This window comes from Spea bombifrons, chromosome 5 (genome assembly GCF_027358695.1).
Source record: "Spea bombifrons isolate aSpeBom1 chromosome 5, aSpeBom1.2.pri, whole genome shotgun sequence".
In the NCBI taxonomy this organism is placed as follows: Eukaryota; Metazoa; Chordata; class Amphibia; order Anura; family Pelobatidae; genus Spea; species Spea bombifrons.
In genome coordinates this window covers 20,153,290-20,172,509 of record NC_071091.1, presented here as the reverse complement: position 1 = coordinate 20,172,509, position 19,220 = coordinate 20,153,290, and positions in this window count along the sequence as shown.

The window sequence follows — 19,220 nt, the reverse complement described above, 5'->3', positions numbered from 1 at the left end:
GGGGATTCGTGACAATGACGCATGACAATGTGGCAAGTGTTCAATCCAAGCACCGTGCAGCTTGGATGAGCATGGTGGCATTGAAATAGTTGTCTAGGAGTAGTAAAAGTATTAAAGGTCTATCAAAATACTTACTCTGGACCGAGAATAGTTTTCGGTTACAATCCAACACATGCCTATTCTTAGCACTCCTTCAAGATAAATCCTGTTTTCTTTTTTAAAGGAAGCCAAAAAACATAATTCAACAGAACATAAAATACATAATTATTACTGCACAAGATATAACAGACATTATATATTGTTATATACATTTATAAATTCATCTAATTCATATGAAATACTAATTTCATTAAAACTGTATCATACAGAACCTGTGCAACTCTTAATATATGGCATATACAATAAGGGTAATATTTGGTTAGTATCAGATTGGATTGTATGTTAGATTAAGAAATGTTGTGCAGTGAAATACTTCTATAAAAATAAAAAAGGATAGATTACTGATCCCTTCTTCCACACACCTAATGTTTTGCTATAACACGAATTGTCCATGAAATTCAGGAGCAGGTATAACCACAACATTTCTGCAACATTGCCTTTGCCAAAGTTGATGATTTTGTTTTGTGTCTCACCACTCAACATAGAAAAACATTCCTTACAGCCAGGGCAGGTAAATTCTGTAATCCACTGAACGAGTTGTGATGGATTGGATTTCACTTTAGCAAGTAATCATTTTCTGCCTGTTATAGTAATATTGGTTGATTTATGAATTATTCTGACTTCTTTTGGAAAATTGACAGATTTTTTTTACCTCTTTTAAACAAAATTGGCATGAATCTTTAGCTTGCTTTGATCTTGCATAGATGTGTTTTTTCAACTTTACTAATCTTTTTTAACTTTCAACAGTAGAATGATCCAGCATAAATATGACCAGAATCCAAGGAGTTAGCACAGACCTGGTAGGAATGAATCTAGGACTAATCTAGCATGTGGTGTTTATTTGTCAACATGAGGACAATAGGAGGTAGAGAAGAAGCATAAGCATCTTACTTATTAATGTTACCCAGGTTTCTGTAAGTTTTTTTAGGAAGAAGCGGAGTGGGATGTATGACAAGGTAATAGGTTCGTAGGTGGTGGTCAACAAGAGAGAAGGGGGTATTTGAGAATTGAACGGTAGCATAGAAGTGGGAGAAGACACGGTCCTATTGGTGACCATCACCATAAGTGGCAAGGTGGTCCACCATGAAAGACCAAAGTAGAATTTGAGAGATAACAGTTTAGTGGCAGCCGAGAAAGACGAAAGTTAATTGGTAAATTGAATCCCTTTAGGATCAGTGTGGGGATGGTAAATGAGAGAAAGTGATAAATGACATTCCATGTAGGACCAGGTGGTCGCTAAATCCCAGCCGAATTCAAGTAGACAAAAGAGAAGGAATGAACATCAAAAGAAGTGAAAGAGAGAGGGACTTGATGGCAAGCACTGAAAGACACATCAGGGAGATAGATCAAGGAGTACAATTTCTATGGTTTGTTGTCAGGCAACGAATTCCATTTCCTCCGCGTTCTGCATTTGGGGGAGAAGACATCACCAGACGCTCCTCCCAAGATCTCAATTAACTTTTATTTTTCTGTGCAAACATATAATTATAAAAATATCATAATAATACTATTTAAATGTTACATAGATCTCAGAAAATGATAAAATATTTAGAAAAAAGGAACTACCACAGAACCATTTCATTAATTGCTAAAGGTATGTTGCTCCACTTTTTTTGAATTGTTTGGTAACTATTTTTTTAGTATAGAAAATGCACATCAAACCCCCATGACTCCTGTATTTGCCTATTCACAAGTTTCCACTATTAAAAATATATCAAACAACCAATTAAAAAGAAATAAGATACATAATATGTTCTAAGTCTTGAAGGTGATACATAACTGACAAAGTCCCAATTTTCTGGTATAGTCCAGAAAACAAGGCTTTTTATTCTATCAGTTGTCCTGGCTAGTATGCCAAGTATTGGGGCTGCTGGGAGTCCCTGGAATTAGGTGTTAAGTATGGAAACATCAGCACAAATCAGCTATTAAAATACCTTGAAGATAATTCCCAGATTTTCAGTCTGTCTTATTTTTAGTCCAAGCAGCGTTTAATATTTAATACAGATATCCATTTGTTGTCAGAGTTTAAGAGTGACCTTTACAAGTCACAACACATCATGTCTGTTATGATGAGCTGTAGCGAGGTGTAGATTTAGGCCAAAAATGATTCTAATGGTGTTATTGAATGGTTGCATGTTAACTCTCTGTGCACTGATCCTTATGCTTTTCAGAATATTTATTCCCCTTCCTTTCAGTTTCAGCAGCATACCTTAGCCTTCACAAGTCTGGGTAGGGGTGGAGAACCCAGGGCTTCTACCTCTGGAGAAGAGGGACTGTCGCAAATGTAGACTTAGGTTAGCCCTCCTCTTTCAAGATCCAATCTATATTCCCACTTTTTTTTTTTTACATTTATTCCTTTTGCTCCAGATATACAGGTTTGCTATTTAGCCTCTTGGAATAACAATGTATGGGAACCCTAACTTGGTTTTATTAGCTGAATAAGTGGAATATCGGTTTAAACTAATTTTCTGTAACGTCAATGTAGCTTTAATTAATAGCTAAATTGTACTTGCTATGATTTGTTTAATGTTTGTAAATGTCTTATAGTTACTAAGCTATGCTTAGTGCCAGTTTTTGATATACTGTCGCAAATTACTTTGTATTTCTCCTACGTTCAGTGGTTACTGTGAAGAGTCAGCATGACATTTTATACCCCAAGCATGTGTTCAGGGGAGGGCTGGCAGCCTAAGGCCTGGGGGGCAAGTCAAGTGAAGTGGCTCCGCCCCCTCGCACTCACCTTTCACCCCTCACGCTGCTCCCATCACTATGCGGCCATCAGACTGCTGGAAAACTTATCTAAACGGCCGCTGGGTGCTGATGCCACCGGCCGGAGCTACTTTAAACCTTTTTTTATTTATTTAATATGCCGGATCGGCTTGCCATATTAAAAATAAATAAATAAAGGATTAAAGTAGCGCCGGCAGCAGCAGCACCCAGCGGCCGTTTAGATTCGATTTCCAACAATCTGATGGCCGCCAAGTGATGGGAGCAGCGTGAGGGGTGAAAGGTGAGTGCGAGGGGGCGGAGCTTTCACCCCTCACGCTGCTCCCATCACTTGGCGGCCATCGCATACGGCCGCTGGGTGCTGATGCAGCCGGCCGGCGCTGCTTTAATACTATTTTTTTTTTTCATTTAATAGCCGATCCGGCTTGCCATATAAAATTTTTAAAAAAAGTATTAAAGTAGCGCCGGCCAGCGGCATCAGCACCCAGCGGCCGTTTAGATTAGATTCCGGACGGCTTCGGGGGCAATTGCATGTGTTCTTGGTGTAGGTATCGGATCTACCAATCGCTACTCAATATTATGGTCTAAATACAAAACCTTAATTAAGGCAAGTCTGGTTTACATTTCTGATTGTAACTCTAAATGCCACCTAATTTAGCTATACTAATGATTTACTCCTCATCTCCCAATTCCTTACTGCCTTTCACTGTTGGCAACAACAAAAAAAACTTAAAGGAGAATTATATTACTAGCATCACACTAAAATATGTTTTTAAAAATATGGTAGTGTTTTCTGTTGTAAACAGTTTTCATATACTATAATACTTTGAGACAGATGCATACTTGCCATGTGTATATGTTGCTGTTATTGATTTAATGCTTGTAAATGCCTTGTGGATATTAAGCTCTGTTTAGTGGTTTTACTGGCATGCTACATAATCATTCCAGAGTGATAAATACAGATGATCCTTTAGATATGAAAGCCAAACAATATATGATTTTAATATAGGAGGAGAATTTCCAGAGCTCAATCCATAAGACAAATTCACTGTCTAATTGTCATACTAGTTTGCAGTGAACAAAACTATGTCCCAGTCTTAATGACCAAAGAGGACCTCTGGACTGCCTGAAAGTGTAGGCAGGAAAGGACTTCTTTGGATATTCTGGACTTCATTAGCATTGCCATAAATAATCAGCTCAACGTGGTGTTTGAGTAGGGAATTCCCCCAAAACTGCCTTCAAAGAAATCAAATAAACCCACTTTTCATCAATGCTAAATTACATCACTGTCAACAACTCCGTTTTAATGATTATTGAAAATATTTTCTTTGGGGCTTCCCCTTGAAGTTGTGCTATACATACAGTTTGGAAAGTGTTCCCTCTCTGTATCTAATTCCACATGTTCAGCATTGCCTGAAAACACATACATTAAGGGGGCTTTATTAGAATTAACCTATGTAGCTATCAGTAAACGAAACAAATCCTATGTCTCTGACCCATCTCAAAATATCTGACATTTAACCTATATGCCTTGGCTCACAACAATACTTATCTCCTACAAAAGCCACCACACTCTTCCTGTGTCCCCTACTTTCAAGTGAAGACAAAGAGTCCACCAGCCTATACTGATGTCCCTGGATAAGGCTTGTGGACATCATTGCTGCTTAAGAGTAATGTTTGCTTACCTTTGCTTCGTATGGATGGTACTAGTTAGGTTGAGACCTCTCATTACATTCTACATTCTAGTGAGTCTGTTGTAATTAGTATAATTGACTTGTGTATCAGTTGCCACAAGCATCCTCAGCTTGGGTATTAGCACACCACTAACCAACTTGTCAATATGATGTTGAAACTGAAGAATCATTTTACGTCACCCCACCTGCAATGCTGGTAGTCTTCGTGAGGAATTTCTCTTATGACTTGATGCACACCTAGGGATATGATGGAGAAGATGTATTGGCTACTAGGCATTACCATGTGTGAATGATTACATAGATACATCTTACCAGTGCTATGCTGAAATCAGGTTTGATGATCATTGAGTGTATTATGGGCTCTGATTTCTCATTGTCAAATACATATCTAGTAAACATTTCCCTTCTACATTATTGTGCAGCCAAATTTCTTTATTTGTTGACCAAGATAATTTATTCTGTCACTTTCTTCCCGTCTACCCCTAGCCCACCCCCAGCTATTTTTAAATCTGTCGGTAGGAAATTTTCTTTAACGTGATTTTTTTTAACTAAACAATATCTTTTTATTATTATTATTTTTAAATGAAAAGCTCTACTTCAAAGTTACTTTAACTGTTTGTGGGCAAGATTGTGTGCAGAGCAGGCAAGACATTTCCAGACAAACAAACTCCATGTCACGCAAAGCCTATAACGCTTTGGGTTTTGTTTCTAGTTATATGTTCCTTAATGAGTAGAACATTCTTTCATTGCTCCTCACACACTGTCATTCACAAGTGAGTTGGACAGTTACTAAATACACTCGTCTTAAGGTCAAAGATGCTGTTAAGGAGTTTTTGTCTGTGAAACAAAGATGCTCCAAGGTTTTTGACAGAAACGTAAATCTACACATGAATAGCTACAAAATGTGATCTGCTTATAAAGATGACAATATTTGTTTCATCCCATTGCGCATGGACAGTGAACATGTCTGACCTTTTGATGAACCTTCCCAAGCACAGATCCTCACAACCTCAGTTGCCAAATTCTTATTATGAACGCATTATTTATAATACAGCCGCAGACCCGCGTTATTACAAATATACGGTACTTTTCAATATAGTATGAGATGGAGAATTGCAGCTATTATGAGTTGTATAATACTCATTATAAACAGTGCTTTAAATAAACATAGATACTTAAAGATACAAGACAATAATATATATAGCATATATAGTCAAGGTTTCTAAGCAGAATAGATTTTTTTTCAGACACAGGCATGTGATTGAATAAATGTTTACCGCTTACAGATGTTACATGATAGATATGGTATTAAATTAAAGTGACATGTTAACATAGAACTGGATTCGCATAATCCCACAAAGGACCATTTATACAAATATAATGCATAGTTTTAATGTATTACACAAACTAAATTGTGTAACACAGAACAAAAGTGTCCCCCCCCCCGGTATATACATGAACACCCCATCATCCAGACTCGATTTTATTCTATTTGGCTTCCTTTGCAGTGAAGCATGTAATTAAACCCTCCACGTGTATAGATTATACATGGTAGGTGGATATTATTCTGTCAATTTTGATCACTGCGGACGGGGTCTAAAATAAAATCAGTCAGGGCATATTACTACAGGAAAAAAGCAAAATATACCCCCAAGTCTTGCTAGATGATATGGTTTAAATATGGTGAAAATGAATTTGAAAATCTATTTGAAACGGGAAATGAATGGTAACAAAGCAAAAGGTAAAATATTGTTATTCATAACTGTACTAGTTTGTTTTATGTTGGCAGAGGCAGGAGGGCAATTGACCCCCCCCAGGCTGGTCCGGATTCCTCATATAGGGCCAGTTCAAATTGGGGTAATTCTATGTTATGTGACCCCACAGTTGCAGTGCATGCACTTCATGCAAGGTAAGTGAGTATGTGCGTTAGACTGCAATGTTAGAGTGAGTGTGTGTGAGAGTGTGGTGTTGGCATGCTTGTTAATCTGTTTTTGTTAGTTATAGGAGGGAGGGACCCTTAACTCTACTTTCCCCATGGCCAGGATCTACCAGCCCTACATTATACTTCTTCTTTTCTAAAACATATATTATAGTTACTTATTATCTTAACTTTCATGGTTTTCTTAAAATACTCTGTACTGGCCCATAATGATAGATGTAGAGTGGGACAAACAATCTTGGAATATTTTACACAAATTCTAATTACCGTATTTGCTCGGTACGACCCTGATTATAAGACGACCCCCCAAAATGTGAATATTAACTTAGGAAAAAAAGAAAAAGCCTGAATATAAGACGACCCTAAAGGAAAAAAGTTTTACCAGTAAATGTTAATTCATGTAAACTATTTTTTTTAATAAAAGCTATGATTGAGAAAAATATTTTTTTTGTTTTTATTTCCTTGTATTTTCCAACCTGTCCCCCAGTTACGCACATCTGCCCCCAGGCTTGCCACACCAATATGGCACTGTGGCCCATGATATGCCTTTTAACCTTCTATATGCCACTGTGCCCCATGGTATGCCTTTTGACCCCCTTTGTGCCACTCTGCCTCCAGAAATGCCTTGTACCCCTATATCCCATTCAGGCATTTAGGGGGTTAAAATGCATATTATGGGGCAGAGTGGCATATAGGGAGGTATAAGGCATTTCAGGAGGCAGAGTGCTCTATTAAATGCCCCCTTAACACCACTCTGCCTCCTGAAATGCCTTATACCTCCCTATATGCCACTCTGCCCCATAATATGCCTTTTAACCCCCTAAGTGCCAGAATGGCATATAGGGGTATAAGGCATTCCAGAAATGCACTATGCCCCCATTTAACACACACACACATTACACACTACACACTACACACACACTTACCGGTGCTTCCAATTTCCTGCTGTATTGCCGGGGCAGCGGGTTGACGTCTCCTTCCGCTGCAGCCGGAAGGAGGTGGAGTTGGCAGCGGGGGTTTGTATGCGTCCGTCGCGCATACCTTCCCCGGCTGTCAGAGATCAGAGTTCCCCGCACCGGTGCCGAACTCTGATCTCTGACAGTCGGGGAAGGTCTACGCGACGGACGCAGACAACCCCTGCTGCTAGCCACACCTCCTTCCGGCTGCAGCGGACGTTGTCTACGTGAATCGCGTAGACGTCAACCCGCTGCCCCGGCAATACAGCAGGAAGCACCGGTAAGTGTGTGTGGGGGGGGGGTGTTAAATGGGGGGGGCAGGAGGATCCAGGTGCCCTGCAGCGGTGCGGGGGATCTGGATCTTAGTCTCATAATCAGACCTATTTGAGGTCTGATTAGAAGACGACCCCGATTAGAAGACGAGGGGTATTTTTCAGAGCATTTTGTTTTAATCTACATTAGAATTGTATTATAGAATACATTTCATACATCCACCAACCATCATTTTTGTTTGTTTTTATGAATATGTGTTGTGTGTGTGTGGGAGAGTCTCTTTTTTCCTCAATTAAACTGGCTTAGGACAGAGGTAATTTTACCCAAGAATAAAAAATGAATAGAGTGTCTTTTATGTTCACACTTATGAATATCCTTGGTTAGGCTGTCTTTCTTCTGGAGCAGCAGCGTGAGAGGTGTGCAATTTGATTGATGTGAGAGTTTTCTAATGCAAAAATTATCATGTTAGGCTAATTTATGTAAACTAAGAGAGATAAGCTGGTTTTAGAACTTCTCAGTAAACCACATTTGCTGATAGAGCATAAAATGGTTGGAATAGTTGAGTTGAGGTTGAGTCCTATGATAGAGCTCTTTAAGTGCATGTATGTGGCCCAGATGGGTGTCTATAGAGCCAAACCAACCCACTGCTTTGAGTGACAACCCTGTCCTAGCTGTTGCTTAGAGTTGTGCCTTCCCTTTATCTGTATATTCTGTGTATAGCTATGATTCCCATTATCTCACATGCAGGGCCGGCCCGACAATGGAGCCGAGTGGGGCAACTGCGGAACTGAGAGAGTGCCGAGTGGTTTTATCTTACCACATTGTCAGTACCCGCTCGGCGCCCCTCTCTCTCTCTCTCTCTCCTCTGCAAGCCCTCTAGCTCGGTCTCGGTGCCGGCTTGTAATGCTGAGCGCCGGAAGATGACGTCATTTCTGGCGCTCAGCATTACAAGCCGGCACCGAGACCGAGCAGGGAGACTCGCCGCAGGACTGCTGAAAGGTAAGTACAAGGGGGGAGAGGAAAGGTAGATAATGGGGGGGGCGGCATTTTAAACTTCGCCCCAGGCGGCATTTTGTCTTGGGCCGGCCCTGCTCACATGTGTACACAACGAAAAACACAAATGAAGGCTTACATTTGCTGCTATAATTATAAAACCTCTCCATCTATTATTCTAGCAAGAGCACCTAACTGGACATGGATGACAATGCATCCAGACATCTAGATAAATAAAATAGGAAATATTTATTTCACTATTTACAAAGCAAACTATATTCATTTCAATATGAACAGGGAAGCCATTTTAATTGTTTATATGATACGGTATATACACAAACAAATTTACTTTCTGTTACCTGGCTATATTTCACAATACTCACAGCAAAAACAAAATCCCATTGAATACCCTTGCAAAGAAACATTTAAACCAGCACAATATACAGTAGGTAATCATTCTGTTAAACATTGTTTGATCTTTATCAACTGGTATTTGAGTGATGTCATTTTTACACTAAATTAGTAGGTAGGAAAAAATATTTGGGCATATTTAGAAAATAACACAGTAAGGCTCACATTGCAACCAGGAGGAGAAATTGCAGTAAATAAACATATGTTTAGCATCTGTTTTGTTACGTCATGTTTTATTCTTTTTTTACTCAAAGACATGATAAAACCAAGATGTAGAACAGCTGGTATATGAGAAGATGTTTAGCAGTAAATGAGTTAATGAAAAAAATGTTTTTTTATTCATGGCAAATAAAAAGTGCATAACAGAATGTAACATAATATCAACATTGATAATATTCAAATTGGAACACTAACAAAAATAACCAGCTTTTGTCTCAATGTGTATGTGTGTATAAGAGGGAGTATGTGTTAGCATGAGTGTGTAGGGTTTAAGTGTGTGTTAGTGAGTATGTGCATGTGTGTTGGCGTAAATGTGTATGTCTCTGCAAATAGTGAGTATGTGTGTGTAAAATTCTGTGCGAGTGTGTATGTGATTTATGGGCGGGGGGGGGGCAAGAGGCCAAATATAGTATCTGCCTCTTGGTATGCCCATAGTTAGAGAAATCATTTAGTGAAAAGGACTTGGGAATAATTATAGACAATAAACTTTGTCAAAAGCATTCTTTACAGTAAAAACAATAAAGATATGGAACTTAGTACCCATAGATGTTTTTTTTTAGCAAAGAAGGGTACACAAGGGTACACTAGGGGCAGGATTAGTTATAGCTTGTTGATCCAATGAGAGGCCAGATTGCCATTTTGGAGTCAAGAAGGATTTTTTTCTCCATTTTGAGGCACAATTAGAAATCGCTTTAATCTTTTATCTACATGAATGTGTAGATAAGTGTGTGTGTGTGAGTGTGTGTAAATATGTGTGCCAGTGTGCATGATAGATAATGGTCCCGGCTCAGTCCTCCTCTGATCTTCAGCAAGATTAAACTTGATTGTCTTTTTTTCAACCTAAATTACTATGTTACTGATAATCACTGATCATATTATCCATAGCTCTTTTTTTGGCTTTAATTAGCTGTAAAGGAACATGAAGGGAACGTGATATTAGACTCTACATCAGACACAACACTGATTAAAGTCATAAGCATGTTTTTCATTTTGGTGACTAAAGCTATATGGTTTCGTGATAGATATTGTGGACACTTACATCAGGATTGTGAATATGCCAGTTTACATTGGTTCTAACTGCTATAGATTCTAAAAAAATATAAATAAATAAATACAAACAACTTTGTAGCTCACGCAACAAGAAATGATTCAGAAGCCCTAAAGTCAAATAATAAATTGACCTTATCTTCACACTGATGGATCTGTTATATAGAATATAAGACAAAATTAAGATAATTATGAGGAAAACATGCTGCCTTATAAATTACTAATTGTATCAAACTGCATAATTTTGTTAATTTAATTAATAGCTCAAAACTGTTTTCTTAAACAAAGGTTTTTTATGTAGCAAGAAACATTACAGTCAGGTCCAGACTGGCCATTTGGCACACTGGGCAAATGAGAAAAGGACATCGGCCTCACCGGACGGTAGTGATAAAAACCCCTAAAATCATTGGAATGATGAGATGACATCAGCTCATCTTATGACATTAGAGAAGAAATATGCATTATCTACAACAAGATATGGATTTTATCAATATGCAAATAGTTACATATTTCCTTACTAATTTAGATGATAGGTAGTATTTAGTAAGAACACATTGGAACAGCACCTTTAAGATAGGTTTGAAGCCGCCTCCTTTTTTAAATCCCTGACTTTTGATTTGTTGCAAAAATCCACATTAACGGAATAAGCAATAACTATCTGTGACTCACATTATGAAGTTTGATACAATCCTGCCCTTTATGGTTCTATAACCTTCAGAAGAGGAATCATTTTTGGATAAGTGTCTCTTGTATGTCTAATTCGCTAAGAAATAGAATTCTGGATTTTGTTTATTGATCTATAACATATATCAATGAATTTGTTTTTTTTATATTTTAAAATCATATATATTGTGATGATCAGTAATCATTTTCTCAAACAAAATACCACTCTGTGTAAAATAAACTGCATTAAGAATCCTGGAAACTGTGTTAGAACAATGTAATTCCTCATTGTATGTAACATGCATTCTTATTATTAAAGTCACAATAATATAGCCTTGAGACATGCATTCAGTTTGTTGGAGAATTTATGGGCTCATCTGGAGATGGCAAACTCCTGCAGGTGGTTTACATTCAAGTCCATATGCATTTGTTTTTTAATATTTGGCTAAACAAGAGATCATATAGCAACATATCTCCTTCATTTTAACTAGTCAGAGAGATACAACATGATTTAATAATGGTTGACTGAAAGTACAAATGTTAACCTTTGTCTGAACAGATATTAAAATCCCACAGTGTATTACATATGCTTTTCCAAGAACTGTAGTTTAATTTAAACAGATAATATAAGGTGAGGTGGAGTCGAATGTAGGTGTCTAAAACTGGCACAATCCAGGCGAGGATGCCAATTAAGCAGTGTGGTCAAACAAGCCTGGTGAGGACACAGAGAAGCAGCGAGGTCAAGGACCTGGTGTGAACACCATAGAAGCAGGTAGGTCAAGTCAAGCCTAGTGAGGACATCAGAGAGGCCAAGGCATGCTGTATCTTACCAACTTACCAAAAGAGGTGCAAAAACCTTTGCAGATATGTGCCAAGTGCAGGGTTCAGGATTCACAGCCCACTCACTCCACTGGCATGCCAGCCAACTAGCCCAATACGCTGTTGGGAGAACAAGAAATGGCTTAGAAGGGAGGTTGGAAACTTCCATTTTATAAACCCCGGTACTGTCATATGTATAAAAAATAAAATGACTGCTTCCTTATCAGCTATAAGTTTATAATGTTATAACAAAGAGTATTTGTGGTGAGTATTTACTTTAGTAACTAATGGAATGGTGCTGCTGTGTTTTCAACTGTTACCGTTTCTCATTGGCATTAGTCTTTATACATAACTCCCATTGCGTCTGCATGTAACCGTTCTAAAATTAAGTAGAGAGCCCCCATTGGGAAATAACCAAACATTCGGTTTCCCTGATGGAGTACAGTTTGCCAATCTAAGCTTTCTTGACCCTTTTTTTCAGTTAGACATATATACATCATCAAAGTATGTGGAAGTCCGGATATGTACATTGACATACATTAACATAGAAAAGTAAATATTTAAATGTCAAGATATTTGTACTCTTGATCCACGTTGTACTCCAGTGTTTTCTTTTATTTAGACAATTGCGTTCCTGTAGTCAGTGATGTATAAGAATGTAAATCCTTTTCCTATGGTGCTCGGGTATAGGAATAATGTAAATGTCGAGTCAGCACAGCTCTGTCCTTACAGACTATATCTATAGAGCGTCCGGAATAATTTAAAAATAATCCTAAGGGAAACAAAATGCGAAGAGAAAAAGCTAAACATAATACCTGCAATGAACCAGAAGCAAATCCCCAAATCACCTTTTCATGGGAAAAATGTGGTATAACAGACTGCAAAACAGACCATGCATATTCATTTAAATGACCCATCAAAAACATATAATGTACATAAATGCCATCAATTTAATTTAAAAAAATCAAGCAAAATTAGTGAAAGAATAATTTGATTGGACGTAAGAATTGTTTAGTTTATCTTGTCTGCCCATTTTCAATCCGGCTGTCAAACCTTAAACTTAATAGGTCCTTGGTCTATGTTAACGATAACCATATGCCTTTTCCACCATCCCATCACATCTCATTTTAGTATAAAACTTTCTTCATCTAAATCTCTGAAACCCTAGTTTAAGAGTATGACTGATCATCCTAGCATTTCTCATATTTTAAAATATATTTTCCTTCTGTATTTAATTTAACCCCTTAGCATACTCGAATGTTTCTATCATTTCCCTTCTCCTTTCCCGGGCGTCATCTTTTGTAATTCGTTGGTCTTTCTTGGCTTGGCTCCAGCTAGTCTTCTGCCACACCAGCAGAATTTGTCGCGCTATTACAAAGGGGGGAAGTAGTAATCGGCAGTAACATTCAAATTGGTAATAGACAAAATTGACAGTAATGTTAACACACGTTAATAATAATGATACAGAATGAGAAGACGACCTTAGTATAGAATTTCAAGTTGAGAAAACAGAAAAAATAGCGCTATTACCATATAGAGTTTCAACTAGTAAGGACATTTAGTACTAAAGCAGTTATTTTACCTAATTTGAATAATATTATGAGGCTTTACAATAAAGAAATTAATTTAATTGAGTTCCTTTGATCCTTGCTATACTCCATAACCGAAGACCATTGTATTAATACTACTTTAGTTGTCTGGCCAGAATGATGAGAGTTGTAGTTGAATACTACCTCAACATGAACCAACTGGACAGCCCTACCTCAACAGCTGCACTATTTCCTTTCAAGTTCTAGTATAGAAGCGCTGATGAGATACTAGAATTGAGGCTGCGATTTTTATGTGACAGAACAGGTTCCTAATTGCCTTTTATTTTGACTGTGTATATGGTTAATATGGCAGCAGAGTCATCTGGAACACATCACACGCTTAGATATATTAAACTGAGAAAAAAAAGACTACAGCCTTTACCTACATCACATTTTCCAGGAACTGCTGGTTTTTCCTTCTTAAAATATTTCATTAATAGCCTTAATTTGTTTTATTTTTTATATTTTAATTATTATATAATGAGATATATACTGGGAGATGTAAGGAGGCTTTTTTGGTGGTGTGGTATTAAGCACAACTTTATTTCCAATATGAATTCTAAGATGCATATGATGCTCTATAATCAAATATTAATTTATTAGCACTTCTAATTTGTACGTTTTGTGGGTTTATTGAAGTTTATTTAAATAGAACTTTATCTGTATTATAACATTTGCAATAGATTAATAGCTTTGGAGTTATTTAGAAGTACTGAAACTTCTCTGTCTAGCCTCTTAATAGTGAGTAAGGGTTGCCTATGTGATAACAAACATTATTCCACACCTTATCACTGTTAGCCAGGGAGCAGGTACCGAGGAACCTTGCTAAGACTCCTAGATAAAATCAATATATGAAAATTAACTTCAAAGATCAAGAACGCTAAAGTAAAAAAAGGTAAAACATAAGATTATATACCATCATGTAGGTTCTAGGCCAGGTACTGATGTTGGACGAGAAATTATTGGTCGCAGTCTCCATAACAGTTCATCCCAAAGGAAGTATAGCATTGTCCAAAATGCCTTGATTTGTCCCCTTCAGCACACCAAGACATTTTTGACAATGTTATTCTTCCAACTTCCTGGGAACAGTTTGGGGGAGGCCCTTTTCTATTCCAGCATGACTGTGCCCCAGCGCACAAAGCGAGGTCCATAAATACATAGCTGGATGAGTTTGCTGTGGAAGAACTTGACCGGCTGCACAGAGCACTGACCTCAACCCCACCAAACACCATTGGGGTGAACTGGAACAGAGATTGCGAGCCAAGCCTTCTCGTCCAACATCAGTGCCTGACCTCACAAATGTTCTACTGGATAAATCGGCAAAAATTCCCACAAGATCTTGTGGAAAGCCTTCCCAGAAGAGTGGAAGCTGCTATAGCTGCAGAAAGGGGGTAAACTCCATATTAATGTCTATGTATTGAGAATGCAATGCCATCAAAGTCTTTGTTGGTGTAATGGTCAGGTGTTCCAATACTTTTGTCCACATATAAATATTATATTTATTAAATATAAAGGACATAAACATAAAAATGTAAGGAACTTTTTAATCAGACTTCAGATTCAGAAATGACAAATATAACACATATGCAATTTTGACATTTTCTCCCCTGAAGGGTTATGTTACACTTAAATATCAATGCACAATGAACTAATGTATGATGAATGTTATTGGAGTAATTTTCTTGGGTTTAAAGAATATGAAGAATTACCCTGCAAGTGTAAAAACAATTTAACAAGTTCAATGCAATATTTAAATCATTATATGCATTCCAACACTGCAAGAGTTAAATGGTAAAACATAGTTTAATGTTTGTATCAGTAACATATTTTTCTCCCTTAATATGGTTAATTAACACAAAATATGAAAATTTCTAGGCTTTCTGTAAGAAATTGTTTACTTTTCAATGAATTTAACCATATCAAAATTGGTCAATTGAACTACTTGCTAAAATGCATCAATTTTAAAATGGAAATGGTTGTAACAAATAAGAAGTAAAACATTTGTTTCAGAAACTTTCTCTATTAGTTAAGCATATGAAGGGACAACAAGCACGCTTGAAAATGTTTAAAATCTAAGCCTCTTTTGATACCAGGAAATATTGTGTTATTATTAATAAAACTATGTTACTTCAGCAATATATAAACCTCATTTACGCAGTACAATTATATATTCATTCATTTAAAAATATGTTAAGTCATGGTTTGGGAAAAAAAATACTTTGTTTTACAAATAAAAAGTTTTGAGAACAACTCTACCAAGAACAGACGGCAGCTTGATATCCTGCCCTAAGGGGCGTCCCCACTCAGAAGTGCCTCAAATTTTTGCTCACTTGTGGTATATAGAAAAAATATTCATTGACAAATCAGTCTGTTTGTGCCCAAAATGGCAGCCTGGAACTCAAATGCAAGGTAATTCAAGGAAATCAATAACCCCAGACATACTTTGTCAGCCTTTGTGGGCCACATCAGTAAGCTTCAGTTGGTTTCCCTCTAGGTACAAGTATGCTGATCAACTTCTGGACCTTACATTAGAGGTGAACCCCAAGAGATCCCCAAAGGGTGAAATCATATACAAAACAACTATACTGAGTTACCTTGTGCAGAAGAACTTTTCCTCTGTAATAGCACAAGTAAGCTAAAATGTAGGACATCTGTGCACACACCATAGATTTGCGTTTAAACTTATTTGTGTGTATTTCACCCTTTGGGGATCTCTTTTGGTCCATGCAAAGTGTAAATGTGAGTGCAGTAATGGGCCTCCTTGCTCATTTGTGCCTAAAAGTATAGCGACTGCACTCCACTGATGATGTGCATGAAGTCTGAAACATATATCTGGGGTTGTGCCCTTGTGCAAAAGAGATCTACCTTGCATTTCAGTTCTCGAATGGCTTTGTGGGTAGGATCAGACCGGTATGTCAGTGTAGGTTTTTCTTCTATAATAGCATAAGCAAGCTAACACTTGAGATGTTCTTGAGTGTGGGCAGCACTGTAGGGCTATTAGGCAGCTGTCCATGCTCGCTACAGTGAATCTTGAATATCTTTGTATGTTGCTTCATTGTTCAGACATCTAAAAAGAAGTTTTGGTATACCAAGACTAAATCAACTAATGCCCACATTGCTTTAGCTGAAAAATCATTTGATACTGTACTGTGATTATAATATCTGACCAGAAACTATTTATATTCAATTGAGCAATTAGCAAACATTTTCTGGATTTGTGCTTAGGACTTGTACTGGTGTATATACATTTAGCATGCAATCTGCTTCTTCAATGAAAGACTAATTTTTAAATGGGTCATTGAATCGAACCTCAAGTCTCTTTATTCATTTAAGTGCGCTAGTGTGCTCTTCATGCTTATCTAGGTCTTATCCAAGGCTCTAGCTAAATGTAGTAACATTCATCACCCTACACAATGTAGGCTTGATTCAATGACCGGAGGTTTAAAATCATAGTTAGCAGCTAAGTGACCTTTGTAAATAGAATCTAGACTACAACCACTAAAATGTTACAATGAAAACCAAGGAAAATAGCTAAACTTAATAGTGGTCCTTTTAAATATTAACATACGTTAAACTGATACGTCATGTTTTCTAGCACAACAAGAGTTATTTTGAAACCCATTTTTTTTTACCAATAGTTTTTTTACTTCACCATTGATTTTTCTGGGACATTTGCCAGCAATTTCATACAAAAGTATAATTAAAACTAACAACATGGAAAACTATTTATTGCACAACATGCTACAAAGTATGAATATTAACTACAAGATTTTCCCCCAATGGCAGTTGACAGAATGCCCACTGAATCTTCATAAATGGTAAAAGCCCTCTTGTACTTTACAATGATACATTGAAGCAAGTTGGCAAACATCCCAGAAATCAATTAAGTTTCTAAGTAAAAATAAAAGGAATACTGTTTAAAAAATACCGGTAACCCTTACAATCTTGGTACCTAATTTCTTTGTCTTACTGTCCCTTTTCTACTTCCACAGAGGTCATTACTAAAATGTATTATTACATTAAATATTGAATCGACCTCGTTGTGTCTAGTTTCTGTTTCACTGCGTGTTACTTAGTTGTGTATTCCAGCCAGTGTCTAGGCACACTGCAGAATCCTGGAATGCATTGAAGGCTTGAATGGAGAATATTTGTGTCTATTGTTTGGTGGATGTTGCTGTCTTCTTTACACGTCTTTTACGTCACATTTCCATCTCTGTATATCTGCTGTCTCTTGTTCTACAGGTTGCTGGATCAGGGGTTTTGTACAGAGTTACTTAGGGTTAACACATACCACATAACGCTTGACAATTTACATATATATATGCATTTGACTTGTGCATTGTGATTTGTATGAATTCAAATTCACAAAAAAATCCAATTTCATTAATCCGTATGAATGTCCCCAACTAAACAAACAAGCTTGTTTAAATGCATTTTCCGCACTTACTCTGTCACCCTCTCACTCTCTCACACTCAAGAGAGTGGTGTGGTGCAACAAATTTTGTTTCCGATGAAAAGCTCATCCAAGTCGAAAGGAAAGTAAACAAAATTTGAAGTCCGAAAATGAATGGACCAAAGACAAAACAAAAAGTGCTTGAATCATTTTTAATTTTAATTGTTTTTGTTTTAATATAAGATATAATGTGTATGTGTGTATGTGTGTGTGCGCACAATTTAATTTAATACAATGACATACACTACATACCACTGTGGGTGCTCTTATAATTGCTAGCTACTGTAGCTAATTAAGCAGCACAATCATGGATAAGCAAATCGCTTGAAGGACTTCCTCTTGTTACATCATTTAACTGCATTCATATGTTCTTCTAGTAAAATATTATTTCCCTAGCCATTCATCTTGATATTATGCTTGACATTGCATCCTTTCACCGTCACTACACTAAAGCATGTCATTGGTGTTGAAGAAATCTGTGGACCAAATGATTGTACTTTTTCTACTGTAAAACATTTTGTGACTGGCATTATGGAATACCCAATATCTAAGGACACAGTAGTGAAAATCAGTCTTTAAATGATAAACCTTTTATCTAAACCCAAAGTATATTTTATTTAATTTAATGATAGATCTCAAATATAATCTTCAGTATACGTATATACAATATGTACAATTTCTAATATGCAACACTGCCCTCTGCTGACTGAGTTTTTAATTTACACAGGAAAAAAGAATTACTAAATAAGGACACACCCTGAGAACACATTAATTATAAAGTAATATCCCCTAATCTATTTATCTATGGTGGATTATATATATATATATATATATATATATATCAATAAGTGTAAACTGAATGACTGAGGTTTATTAAAGTTATTTATTAAAATTAAAATGCTTCACTTTGCACCAATACCGCTCATCATATAAAATATATATATACCGGTATATATATATTTTTTTTTTTACTGATTTTACTGCAGATTTTGTACTGCAGTATTGAAAAAGAGGGTAAGAACTGGTAAAGTCCTTTACCAAATTCAGCCTAAACAAAATTCATAGAATAATTTAAAATTAACAATTAGAATCTTCATGTAATAGTATAATTTATTGAAAGGCCTACTCTAAGAGATTTTATAAAAATAATACATTTGAAAATATATGCTACATATTTAGGATTTATTATTATTTGAGATTTTCTATCTCAAACCTTTCTTGAATAGAATTTCCCCCTTTGGGGAAAACGTAAAGGTGAGTCCGGATGTGGATCTCCTTGCT